The sequence below is a fragment of the Mirounga angustirostris genome, unplaced genomic scaffold (genome assembly GCF_029215605.1).
Source record: "Mirounga angustirostris isolate CCGP_5_RB_7025 unplaced genomic scaffold, mMirAng1.0.hap1 SCAF_13, whole genome shotgun sequence".
In the NCBI taxonomy this organism is placed as follows: domain Eukaryota; kingdom Metazoa; phylum Chordata; class Mammalia; order Carnivora; family Phocidae; genus Mirounga; species Mirounga angustirostris.
The window spans coordinates 5716474-5730140 of record NW_026991721.1 but is presented as its reverse complement, the minus strand read 5'-3'; the positions used below and the strand labels follow the sequence as shown (position 1 = coordinate 5730140).

The window sequence follows — 13667 nt, the reverse complement described above, 5'->3', positions numbered from 1 at the left end:
GGTAATGACAGATCTCTCAAGGAGCCAACCTGCATCAATGTGCCGTCTCAGGAAGCAAAGCCTCCACTCAGACTTCAGGAGCACGACTTCTTCACACAGTGGTAGAAGCCTCCTTCTCTATCAACGGCCACCTGAGGTGCACTGAACTCCAGATATCACCCCGTGATCTCCCCCTCACAGCTCCACTAGCAGCCTGATCCCCTGAGATTTGCTTCAGGTAACCGGCCCACTGGGAGGGGCACGCTCTCCTGGGGGAGCCACTGGGGCCCACCGCCCCGGCAGACGACAATGGCACACATACCAGAGAGCACCCACCTCGCCTCGTCCTGGGCACCGAAAGCCTGCTCTGCTCGGGGCCACAGGCAGCTCTGCAGTGGGGACAAGGCCCCGTAGAAAGAGTCCAAACTACCACATAGGGTTAAGTCAAGAAGAAGCAAAGCGCTCCTTTAGGACAAGCTCAGAAACAGAGCAGTGAACAGGAGTGGTTAAGAAACCATCAGCAGTTTCACCACAGACAAGCGAGAACAGTGAGGTGACACTTGGCCTATTAAATTAGCAACAGTGTTGTAAAACAACCAGATTTAGTGTGGGTAAGGCCTATGGGAGACAGACCCACCAGGTGAGGTCCGGATATCAGGGCAGCTCTCTGGAAAGCTCCCTGGAAATTCTATCAAGAGCCTTTGAAATATTTCTGCCCCTTGGCCCTGTGGTTACCATTCTAGGAATTTAACCCAAGGAAATATTCTAAAATGGGAACCAAGATGGATGCAGAAAGATGTTCAAAACAGCATTATTTACAACAGCAAATAATTAGAAGCCACTTAAAGATCCAACACTAGGGCATCTATACAGATGTAATGTAACCATTAAAGATGCTTGTTTGCACAGCTCTGACGACAAGGGGAATGCTTGTGATACAACGTGATGCTACGGAAATTAAAACGGTAAATAATATGATTTCAGGAAGCTTTTTTTAGGCAAGGAAAATAACTGGAAAGAGCTCTGTCAGACAGCATGTCACTCACGCCCATGTTCTAGAATTGGTGCAGTGTTGTTCTTTTCCTTCTTTATGCTTCTCCATACAGTCTATACCTTCTCCACTGGGGATGTCATTTACAATTAGCACGACGGAGACATATATGGAAGGGATCGGAAGATCTTTGTGGAAAAAAGCTAAGTGGAATGTCTGAATCGTCTCCCTGGGGGAGGTGAAGGACTCCCATATATCCTGCGAAACAACAGTGAGGCTGGGCCCCCTCCCCCCCCCACACACAGTGGGGCCACCTCACCTTCCTCACCTCTTGCCCCAGGTGAGCCAGCTCCAGGTCTTCTTGCCCAGGTGAGCAGCCTCATGGCCCAGGCCAGTGGCACCAAGATTCTCAAACCTCTGGAAGTTTCAACTATTTCCGGGGAGGCCCAATTTTTTCTTCCACCTGCGTGGGTTTGCTCCTGCTATCCCTCAGGCACTTACCCCGTCATCTTGTGTATGAACACCCCCTCATACTCCCTGCTTTTTCCAGATACAGAAAGGGATCCCTGGAAGCTGTGCAGAGGGTGGGCACCAAGTGCCTCCCAGCTCACAGTGAGGAAAAGAGGGAGCCTAAAACACCCACGCAGGCCTCAGAGCGCCCCCCCCCCCCCCCACCACACACACTCCCATGTCTGATTCTCACAGACCCTGCAGCCTGGCCTTCCCCGGCAAGACCACCTTACACACCAAGAGCTGGGCTCTGGGCCGGGGACAGAAGGACCAGGGATGAAGTAAAATGTCCTCTCATTCCCAGAACACGTCCACCCTTCTTAGAACTTGGCTAGCTCAGCACCCAGCCTCTTCCCTTGTCAAATTCTACTCTCGTCCTAGACCTGAAACCCAGGGGTGGGCGGTCAGTTGCCTGGTGCCTCCTGAGGCCTTTCCAGAATCAACTACAGCTGGAGGAAACCTGAAGGACAGAGGTGGGCTGCCTCACAGAACCCTCTTCCTCCGGGAAGCAGGACATTCATGGGTCGTGTGTGATGAGTCCACTCTGGGTATGTTGAGCTTGTGGGCTCTGGGATGGGCCAAAGGGAGGTGCTGAGTGGGCAGATTCCACTGCTCCCTGAATCTCGCCCCCTCTCCCAACCCAGAAGGGAGGAGAGGCCCCTGTGCAGTGCTTGGTGGGGGGAGGTGGGATGGAGGCAGGAAGCTTCACTGTTGGAGGCACCTGGCCAGACCCACCAGTAGAAGCAGAGCCCCTGGGGTGGGAGCGGAGGGCAATGGGGAGGCCGCCGGGTACCAGACTCCCTTCCCACAGCCCTCCTAGAGGGGCTGCCTCTGGCATTAAATGGGGCCCCTTGCTCAGAGATCAAGCCCTGGCATCGTGGAGTGACCTGAGTGCCAGCCTCACCTCACACTGGCACTTTCCCAAAAACAGCCTCCGGAGTGCCGGCCTTCCCTCGGGCGCTGTTCCAGGTGGCATCCTTGTCATCCTCACACCAGGGCAGAGAACAGCCACAGGTGCTGGTCACAGGTGAGTGGTGTGCGGCTGGGGCCAGGCTCCCAGCATGGGTTTTCGGTGGGTGGATGGTAACTAAGAAATCCTCAAACTCACGGACAGTTTGGCTAAGAATCTCCCTTAAAAGCTCCAAGGGCCTCGTTAACCAAACCTGGCATCTTGGAAAGCCCTGGAACCCTTGGGCTGGGGAGGCTGCTCTCCCGGACAGGACAGCCTCGCCGGCTAGATCTCCTCAGGAGGAGAGGCCACTCAGATGCGGCCCAAGCACAGCAAGCGCCTGGTTACCTGCCCCAGGCACACCATGTCGCCTTGCTCCACACGGGGGATGCACGGGAGCAAACATCTCCTTCCCTGGCCTCAGCGATGGGGAAAGAAGCCGTGAGTAAGAGAAAAGCAACAACCATCACCCGCAGACCCCTTACCCTGGTTTCCTCTCCAGAGAGCTGACCGTCCCAGAGAGGCCTGTTCGCTATTTTTTGCAAATGCCAGCTGACAGATCCCTTTCCTTGGCCTCGGGGTGTGCATTAGAGACAGGGAGCAAGACAGCTTTGACTCTCACTCGGGCCGCATAAACAGTGCCCTGCCGGCAAGCGGAGGCACAGTGAGGCAGGGGGTGTCTGCAACACCCGCTTTCTCCCCGCCGCCTCTCAGCACGACTCCACACTTCCTGCTTCTCTCCGAGCTTCGATTTCTCCTCCAACACTGGATCAATAAGCTCAGCGCTCTCCTTCGAGAAGGCAGTGGTAACAATCAAGTCAGGAAGGTGCCTACAACAACCTGTGGAAGGAGGGAGGGGAAAGGTCGGGGCGCCTTCTGCCCAGTCTTGATGGCCCGCCCGCTTGGCTTTGAGGACACGCAGCACTCCCCAAGCTCTGCCTACGTGCCAGGCCAGTGCTGGCAGGTGGGGACCCGTGCCGACCGCACACCGAGCAGCGCCTTTAGTCTTCACCAGGTACGGAGCTACGCACGGGATGTAATCAAGTACTAACTCAGGCAACTCTTACCATTCCTCATCACACCCTTTACAGGTAAGGAACCACACCCAGGCCACCCAGCAGGGCTGGTTTTGAGCCCAATGTGTATGCCGCCCTCCAGAGCGGGAGCTCTGATCCATCAGGGCATATGGAGTCTTCACCAACTAAAGGAGTAAGTTGTGGCTTTCATCGAAAGCACAGCGTGACGGGCGCTTGGAAACCAAAACCCCAAAAATCCCACTCCTGATAAAAGCCCTGTCACTGGCCTGAACTTCCAGCAGGGCCACCAGTGGCCTCTGCAGGTCCCACCAGGGAGCAGGCCAACAGTGCCAGCAATCCTGTGTCCCCAGTAAGCTAGGGTAGCTTCAATTTGTCCAATAAGTCACCAAAAGGTCACTAGAAGTACCACCACTGCAGACCTAAACTACATCTCCTAGGCTGCCTCTTGCAACCAGGAACAGCACAAAATTCGGCTGTCAGGCCATCATCGTCCACATTTTTGTCCACACAATACGGCCACTGTGCTCAGGGTGGGTGTGCTCTCAGCCAGAGGAGCCCTGCTGGGACCAGGGTAAGGCTGCCACCTTCGTGGTGGAGCCAAGCGTCAGGCCCTGGAATGCTCCTTCAAGGATCTGTCAGGGGCGCCTTCGGCTCAGGTCATGGTCCCAGGGTCCTGGGATTGAGCCCCACATTGGGGCTACCTGCTCCGTGGGAAGCCTGCCTCTCCCTCTCCCACTCCCCCTGTTCCCTCTCTTGCTGTGTCTCTCAAATAAATAAATAAAATCTTTAAAAAAAAAAAAAAGGATCTGTCCAGAGTTTCCACCCTAAATAGCTGTCATGTAGCATCTCCTACAGCCTCGGAGGGCAGCTGTGGGCAGGAGGCACACCGGAAGGGGAAGCCATGGCCCTGCTTTGGGGGTGCCTGGCTGATGGAGGTTTTGGAAGCCCACAGTCTGGGCTCCCCGCCGCCCGTTCCCAAGCCCCTCGGCACATCCATGTAGGAGGGCAGCCAGAGGGGGTGAAAAGAAGGGAGAGTGGCTCAGAAACAGGCCCCAGGGATCTCCAAATGAACGAACAAGATTCCCATACATCTGCTCCCCTGACCCTCCCAGCACGCGCACCCCCACCAGGCTCCAGCCCCGGCCCCCAGCTGGCGTCAGCAGTGCCAGCAAAAGCAGGTCAAAAGCAGAAGGAAGGAGCTCTTGGCAGAGGACTCCAGCCATGGCAGAAGCAAGCCTCTGATGGATGGGGCCACTCCTGGGGAGCTTTCTCTCCAGGCAGCTCTGCACTGTCCTAACTGTGTCTAACGGGGGCGCCAGGGCTGGTGGCCAGCAGGGACAGATGAAAGGAAAGAACTCAGCCGGTATCAAAGCACCCAAGAGAGGCTTGACTAAGGCTGAGATGTCTGGGTAGGGGGAGCTGAAGAGAGGACACAAAAGCAGGGAAGGTGACAGACAAGAAGAAAGGAGAACGAGAATACCAAAGTCAGAGACGGGAGAGGAAACAGCACGTGGCCTGGGGCAGCTCAGCTGCCTGCTACCGTGAGTGGCCTCCGTGGTTCAGAGCCACGCCAGCATGGCCCCACAAGCCCTTGATTTAAGGCTGCAGGGACAGGGGAAGAGGGTGGGACAGCCACACTGGGACAAATGGTGCTGCGTGGGCTGCCAGGATATGTAGGCAGGGGCGTGGATCAGGCTCCGAGAAAGGAGGCGAGCCAGGGGTCTGGGCCTGCAGGGCAGTGGCAGGAAGGACAGGGATGAGGAGGGTGCAACTGGCACAGCAGGGGCTGCCCTGACCCAGCCTCTTTCAAGGGCAGGGGAGACTGGCAGGTTGAACACTGCCCCCTGGTGCAAAAGGAGAGCTACTGCCGACCTGCGCACGCCTGCCCAGGTACCAGAGCGTCAGAAGGCCACGCCCTGACAGCTCCACATCCTTTAGGACTCACTCAGAAGGCATTCCTGGACATCACACCTCCTCAGCGAGCTCCACACCCTCCCTGGAAAAGCTCTGTCACTGTCCTTGCCACACCCCACTGTCTTCCTGTCTATGGAGGATGTCTGTGAGGTCACATCTGTCCTCGGGAAGGAGCACTTAATGTTATAACGATTCGTTGACCCATCTCACGAGACACTGGGAGGACCTTGGTGACGGGATCCTCGGTTTATTTTGTCCTTCGCTGTCTCCCTTGTCCTCTGTACTGTGCCTGACGCCGTGATTAAATGTCTGGGGAATGAATTAATGAACGAACAAATGAACGAATCCTTCAGATCACGAGTTTCCAGAAATATGATGGAATGCTGAGACAAAGAGTCACAGCCCCTCCTAGGAGCCGCACACACAAGTTAGTGGGACATACAAGTGCCTCTTACACACAGATTAGAGCCCAAAGTGTTAACAAGGAAGTTCAGCTGAAAGGGCAAGTTCAGCAAAAAGCCCCTCCCAAACAGAAGATGGGAACCAGGAGGGCTGAGCAAGGCAACTGGCACTCCATTCTGGACAGTGGCTGTGCAGGGAGACAGACCCCAGAATGCAGCAGGCACGCGGGTGGGCCAGGAAGCTCCCTGACCCCTTTACGGCACACCACCCCTGCTGAAAAGTCATGGAGGACACCCTCCCCACTTGCTCACGCAGTTCACCCCAGTCCCAGGGTGGCGGGAAAGTAGATGCCAGTGTATGGGCTGAACCGTGTTCCCCAAGGAGGCCTATGGAAGGCCCAAACCCCAGGGCCTCAGAATGTGACCTTAGTTGGAACTGCATGGGTATTCAGTGAAAATGAGGCCCTTAGGGTGGGCCCTAATACAATATGCTTGATGTCCTTATAAAAAGGGGAAATTTGGAAGCAGAGAAAGACAAACACAGAGGGCAGATCCTATGAAGACACACAGGGAGAAGACGGTCATGTGTCCAGAAAGATTAATCTAGAAGGCTTGCTAGAAAGTACCAGAAGTCAGGAGATAAGGAAGGACCCTCCCCTACAGCTTTCGCAGGGGTGTTGGGAGGACCTGGCATGGGACCTGAGGGGTCTCAGGACCGAGCAGTCCTCCCAGGGGCCGCGGGTGTTGCTCTTCCTCACTGCTCGCTACCTACACTTCTGTGTAGACATCCTTCCCCCCTACAGGAGGAAGCAAGGCCCTGCCGACACCTTGATTTTAGACTTCTGGCCTCCAGAAGTGTGAGATAATAAATCTCTGTTTTGAGTTTCGGGGACTTTGCTTTGGCAGCCCTAGGAAACAAGCAGACCCAGGTTCTCCACTGATGACCAGAACCTACTGAGACCCTAAAACCAAGGACCAGGACAAGGGAGAACACAGGCTGGTAAAAATGTCCCCTTCTTTCACCTGCTCAGGCTGACCCAGGCCACAGCAGGGCCTTCAGAGTACGGAGCTATTTAGGATTGTGGTCAGTGTCCCCTCCAGGGAAGGCCGAGTGGGAGGCAGCGACCACGAGCAGCGAGCAGCGCCAGCACGAGCATGCAGCTGCACGGAGAGCGGGCAGGCAGCAGGACGACCTCCTGAAGGACACCAGGGCCGAATCTTCAAGGACGAGGAGAAGGGGGAGGCGGTTCAGGCGTGGGGCAGCTGGAGCGAAGGCAAAGGAGGGAACAGCCTCGTAGTGGCTGTGCACTGAGGCCAGAGGCAGGAGTGAAGGTGCTCAGGAGGAGGTCAAGGGCCAGCACCTGGACTCGGACACCAGGTCAGGAGCTTGCAAGCACAGCAAGGGACGAGGACCGTATCCCCGGGGTCGGGAGGTGCCAGCCAAGAAACCAGGCAGGGGAGAAGAGACCTGCAGTGTGGCGGGACCCCTCCGGCCGTTCTGAGGAAGCTGGATGTGAGGAGGAAAGACTAGAAGGTGGAAGACAAATGAGGAAGATGTTCTAATGTAGGCCAGAGACAACGAGAACCCAGAAACACGGCGGCAGCAATACCCGCCAGCACCTCTTAGACGAGGGGTAGTGGCCACAGGTAAGGAGGACTCGTGGCTCCTGCTTGAAAAGCAGGAATGAACGGCAGTGATGCCCAGTGATGCCCAGTTAACAGAGAAGTGTAGGTAGCGAGCAGCGAGGAAGAGCAACACCCGCGGCCCCCAGGAGGACTGCTCGGTCCTGAGACCCCTCAGGTCACATGCCAGGTCCTCCCAACACCCCCGCGACAGTTCCCTGTGCCCCGAGGGCAAGGGTCTAGAGTCAAGGGAGGTGAGACCCAGGCAGGCCAGATGGCGCTGCCCCTGGCCCCCAGGCCCTGGAGAGGCTCCACCCGGGGGGGACAGGTGGCAGACAGAGCCCGGGGAACTGGGGAAGGGTGGCCAGGCAGGGCAGGGACGCCACACACCCCTCAGCTTCCACAAAGCGGCCCCGGGCTGACAGGCAGGCGGCATGGCGAGGACCCCTCTCAAGGAAGCCACCAGCCCAGGGCAGAGCGGCAGTGACTGGCAGGTGCTGGGGAAGCGGCTGCCTCAGTCTCTCCTCCAAGGGGTGTGGTGGCCGGCGATGAGCAGCCCTCGAGTCCCACTGCACCCAGGCTTTCCGACCCGCGTCTGTGTCACTCTTCAGTATGAATGGACAGCCAAGATCACCAGCTATTTGAGGCGATCACCCCAAACTCACCAAAACAAATGGGGAATAAAACAGGGAACTCTGAGGAGAAGAGTAATATGGAGAGCAGATAGTTAGGAAAAAAACTATAATTAATCTTGGAGAAGTAAGAGAAGCTATTGCATTGAGAGGCGGCAGCTATTTTAAAGGCAACGAGAAAGAGCTCTAGGAAATTAAAAATAGAGTTGCAGACATTTTTAACCATAATAAATAGAAGAATGAGAAGACAGTTGAGGACACTGCCCAGAGAGCAGAACAGGAAGACTGGCACAAAGCAGTCCCGATGCTGGGGACGTGCACTCCGGCGGCGGTGGCGAGGGCGCTTGGAGATGCCAGCGTGACGCCGCAAGTCCCACCTGGCGAGGGGACCAGGCGGGGTCCGCCAGCTTCCTGCATGAGTTCGCTGCACAAGCGTCACAAATCACCACAGACTTCGTGGCTTAAAGCAACAAAGATCTATTCCCTCTCCGTTTTGGAGGCCAGAAGTTCAGCATCAGTTACATGGGCTCAAATCAAGGTGCTGGGAGGGCCATGATCCCCCCAAAGTCTTGGGAGAGGGTGTCCTATCCCACGGCCCCCTGCTTGTGGTGCCTGCCAGACACCTCTGCTTGGGGCCACATCCCTCCAGTCTTGGCCTCTGGGGGCACTCGGCCTTCCCTGCCATGTGTAATCTCCTACCTCTCTCTCCCGAGGACACGTGTGACAGCATTAAAAGGGTCCCCAGGTAAGCTGGGGTCATCTCCCCATGTCAAGGTCCTTCCCCTCATCACCTCTGCAAAAACACTTTTGCCATTTACAGCGTCCAGGGATGAGGACCCAGAGATCTTTCGGGGCCACTATCCAGGCTACTACACTTCCAAAAAGGAGAACGAGAAGAAGGTCACGTAACGGTCTTTGACAGGGACACTGAGCCAGAAGCTACTTCTGAGGGAAGATGTCCTCCAACCTAGAACTCTCCACCCAGTTAGACTACCAATCAAGTGGGGGGGGGGCAAAACAAAGACCTTTTTGGGCACATCCAGCAAAGGCAAGCTCACTGCCCATGAGCCCATTTGCCTGGGAAGCTCCTGGCGAAGGGGCACTAACAAGATGAGGGAGTAAATAAGCCAAGATGAGGAACGTGGGAGCCGGCACAGAAAGAGGCAAGGGGGGCTCTCGGAAAGATGGTGACAGAGAACCACTGCCCGGACTATAGCAGAGGCCAGGAGAGGGAGAGAAAGGGGGTACTAGATTGCCTGAAGCCCCTGAAAGAATGGAGAGTAGATGGCAATCTGCAATTTAGGGATGAAGAGTGAGGCAAACAGTAACTCCAGGAAACTGAGAGGTTATACAAGAAAATGTTACCACATATGCACCTGGGGTTCTCAAGTGTGAATATTTACTTGATTTTAATAATGTACAAACTGAAAATGTACTTAAACAAAAATGGTTACCTAAGCAGGGAAAGTGGTACAGGTCGGGGGCTGGGGTGGAGGGAGCGAAGTCTTCCACAGCAGAGACCAGCAGACAGAGTCAAAGGCCCTGTGCAAACAGGGGTGTCAGCAGCTAGGAGTAACGTGTTTGCCTCTGGGGAGACAATCAGGGAGGGCAGGTTGGGCAGGGGACTGATGGGAGTTTTTACAGGCCTCATGACACAATTTGACTTCCCCAAGTGTCCACATATATTATTTTGATAAAATTACAGTTAAAGTTAACAAAAGGAAAAAAAGCAACTCAACAAACAGCTGCAATTTTTCTTGCTCTTGTGGATTTTATACTGATTAGATTCTGGATACACATCTACCTAGATGTGTATCCAGAACATACACTTGTGTTCTAATTTTTCCATAAATGATATACTGTCATTTTTTAACTCACTTTTTTCACCCAACATATTTGGAATCTATCCACATTGATACAAGTCAATATAGCTCATTAATTTTTTTTTTAAGTTTTTTATTTATTTGACAGAGAGAGACACAGCGATAGAGGGAACACAAGCAAGGAGAGTAGGAGAGGGAGAAGCAGGCTCCCCACTGAGCAGGGAGCCTGATGCGGGGCTCGATCCCAGGATCCTGAGATCATGACCTGAGCCCGAGGCAGACGCTTAACGACTGAGCCACCCAAGCGCCCCTAGCTCATTAATTTTAATGGCTGTATAATGGTATACATACTACAGCTCATCCATGCTCAAATTAGGGACACAGACCAGAGGTTGTCTCCAAATTTTAGCTATTAAAAACTGTGATGTGGGCGCCTGGGTGGCTCAGTCGTTAAGCGTCTGCCTCCGGCTCAGGTCATGATCCCGGGGTCCTGGGATCGAGCCCCGCATCGGGCTCCCTGCTCCGCGGGAAGCCTGCTTCTCCCTCTCCCACTCCCCCTGCTTGTATTCCTGCTCTCGCTATCTCTCTCTCTGTCAAATAAATAAATAAAATCTTTAAAAAAAAACAAACTGTGATGTATAGATTGGCAAAGGGATCATTGTTGAAACCGGGGGACAGGTACATGAAATTCATTGTACTATTTGCTCCATTTTTATGGATGTTTGGAAACAACCATAATAATCTCAATTAAAATGTTAAAAAATGAATAACCTTGAACCCATATACAAAATGTGCAGGAATTTCTCCAGGGCCTACACATAGAATTGGAACTGCTGCCTCAGATGGCAGGCACATTTTACCTTTTTTTTTTTTTTTTTTAAGAGAGAGTGTGTGTGTGCACAAGTGGGGAGGGGGACAGAGGCAGAGAGAGAGAGAGAATCCCAAGCGGGCCCACACTCAGTGCAGAGCCTGACATTGGGCTCAATCTCACGACCCTGAGATCATGGCCTGAGCTGAAATCAAGACTCAGAAAGTCAACTGACAGCCACCCAGGTGCCCCTGGCAAGCACATTTTAAATGTCAATACTGCCAAGTAGCTCTCTAAAGCAGTTGTCCCAATAACTGACGTAGCCACCAGAAGCATAACAGAAATTTCTATTTCCCTACATCTCTGCCAACTCTTCTGTCAGACATTGATTTTTGTCAATCTCAGGGTAGAAAATCATTTCTCTGATTATTAGTAAAGCTGGATATTTTCTCAGAATTGTTGAGATTATTTTTAGGTTTTCTCTTTTATGAATTGCCTGTTCATATTATTTGCCCCTTTTTCTACTGGACTGGTTGTCTTTTTCTTACTGAATTGTAGTAAGTCTTTATGTACTCTAGGTATGAACCATGCTACATTATATACATGGCAGGCATCTTCCTGCATGACAGAGTAGTTACTAAGACCTAGGAAGAGCAGAGGAAGAGGAAGTGGGGAAGGCAGTAAGAGATGGAGCAAGCCCAGGGCGGGTCTCCCTGGTACAGGTGAAAGACTGACCGTGAAGTCGATAGAGAACGCCTCCCTACTCTGAGACCAAAGCACCTACGTTTGCTGGGATAGTCCCAGGGGAAATATGCCAGTGCCTGGCCACAGGCAGCTATAATATGTAGCTGGCTGGGACCCACTGTCACCTGATGCACTGACCGGGCCAAGGCCTGAAATGACCAGTAGCTCTTGCACGGTGGCCCTCTGAGCTGAAAAGCCCAGACATCTCATTCCAGGAGGCACAACCGGAAGAGCAGCAGCCCAAGGAAGATAAATCTGCAGATGGCAGGGCATCCTGTTCACATCCAAACTCCTTGTTAGCAGCAGCTGTTCCAAGAACCAGGAATAATGAGTCCAAGCTGCATCAGAGATGACTGATATTTAACTTTAAGAAAAACTGTCTGGCCAAGTCAGATCAGCAAAAGATACAGATTAGACAGAACAGTGGCATTTCCCTCTGAGGGGGTTTTAAAAGAATTTAGACAGTTTTCTGAATGAGTCGGTTTAGGTCAAGTGACTCTTTTGGAATAGCAAAATGTTAGACTGGTTGTATGAGACTTCTTCAATTTCTGTTGTGATTATCCTCGGAGAATGGGGAAGAAAGCAGTTTCCTACCTGTGTTTTGGCATGTTCCTACAAAATGCTGTTTTAATATTCTTTCTTTAGAGGAACAAAAGCAAAAGTTAAACATGTTTGGAGTTTAGATATTAAGTATGTTTTACTTTACAGCATACTGTGGATCAGAGACCTGTAGCCCTCAGCACAACCTGGCCAGAGAACCACGAGCAGCAAGACCGCTCACTTCAGTCTCCTCCCACACTCCCGACTCTGTTCTCAACCAACATAAAACTACCCGAGGGCTGCCATTCGGTCAAAATCTGATTTTCAGATAAATAACATTTTTTTCAAAGTGTGAGTATATCCCATGCACTATTTGGGGCATATTACAAAATTATTTGTTGTTTATCCGAAAATTAAATTTAACTAGGCATCCTGTATTTTATCTGTATTTTACCCCAACAAACCAGCAGTGCTGAGGGCCAACTGGGTGTGAGGACGAAAGAAACACGTAAAGAGAATTCTCAGATGCTGGCACAGAGGATGGGGATAACACTGCTTAAGATCCCAGGGTCCCACTGCCTGGGTTCAGATCAGGGCTCCACCAAGCCCACTGACTCTGGGCAAGTTGCTTAACCTCTGACCATCAATTTCTTCATCATAGTGACAGCAACACCATGGGCATGTGGGGTTGTTACAAAGACCAAAGGAGTTAATGCTTGTGAAGCCCTCGGATTAGTGCCTGGCCCAGCTTCTAGAATTAGAAGCTGGACTGCTGCTGGGCTGGCCCTGCTTCTGATGGACAGAGGTGACGGGAGAAGGGCTGTGAAGGGAGAGCCAGAGGACAGCCGAGGCCCAGTCGGGGCTGGGGCTGTGCCATGAAGCACTCTGTTTATTGCGAGGACACTGAAACACGCCTCGACCCCAACAAGACAACCTAAGAAACAGTCCATCTGCCCAGCCATATCATGTCACCAAGGACCCACCGTGAGGATGCAGCTCACTCCTGCTCACTCCCACTGGCTCCCTGACTCTGCTTCTGTCCAACTCCGTGCTCAGTGGCATCACACTGGACGCCTACACTTGGCCACAGTGGGCAGATGTATGCCCCAGAAATTGGCAAACTTAGCGATCAGGGCCCTTTCCTCACCTCCTGAACAGCCACCGAAAGAGCACCAGATGGCCCGAGCAGCCCACCTTGACGCAGAGATGAGTGTGTGTGTGTGTGTGTGTGTGTGTGTGTCTGGGTGAACGGCACCCCTTCTCCATTTTCTCTTTTGGCTACAGAACCTAATAAAGAGGCCTCTGGTTTTTTTTTGTAAAAGCCTGATGTACAAGTGCTTAATTCAGTTAAAACATGGGGGTGAGCTAAGGAAGAAATGAATTTGGCACTCTCTCCATGTCTTAAGGCATCTCAGAAGCCATTCCGCAACACCAGTTAACCTGTGAGAATATCAAACTAAAGATTCTTTTGATAATTTCATTTAACAACATGATAATTATTCTTTTGTTTTCTAAGGGACTGATTTCTTTGTTCATATCCTTGACACCTTGTCTTGCCCTCCCTCTCTCTTGACCAACATAGGCATTTGCAGGTTGAAGTGTTGGGATTTAAAATAATAGCTGTTGGATGTACATGTCAAATGTCTATTCTGTAACAGAACTTACCCCCTTCCTCCTCACCCTCCTCCTGCTCCCCCAAATGACACACACCCCAAA

At 52.7% G+C, this 13667-nt stretch overlaps 1 protein-coding gene and 1 long non-coding RNA gene across 9 annotated transcripts in view; one reads left to right on the top strand and one right to left on the bottom strand.

Moving 5' to 3' along the window:
- The window catches only part of PC (pyruvate carboxylase), a 97217-nt gene that overhangs the window by 23334 nt on the left and 60216 nt on the right, over positions 1–13667 (bottom strand). For 3 of the 8 annotated variants that reach the window (XM_045893202.2, XM_045893204.2, XM_045893203.3), the window contains exon 3: positions 2915–3269. The exons of the other annotated variants lie outside the window; for them this stretch is intronic. The gene's annotated coding sequence lies outside the window, so the exon portion shown is untranslated. The remainder of the gene's footprint in view (positions 1–2914; positions 3270–13667) is intronic. 8 annotated transcript variants of the gene reach the window in all.
- On the top strand, positions 1180–12591 carry LOC135362278 (uncharacterized). Its single transcript, XR_010406775.1, has 5 exons — positions 1180–1339; positions 1862–2028; positions 2412–2507; positions 12120–12302; positions 12422–12591. It is a non-coding gene; the product is annotated as an uncharacterized LOC135362278 (long non-coding RNA).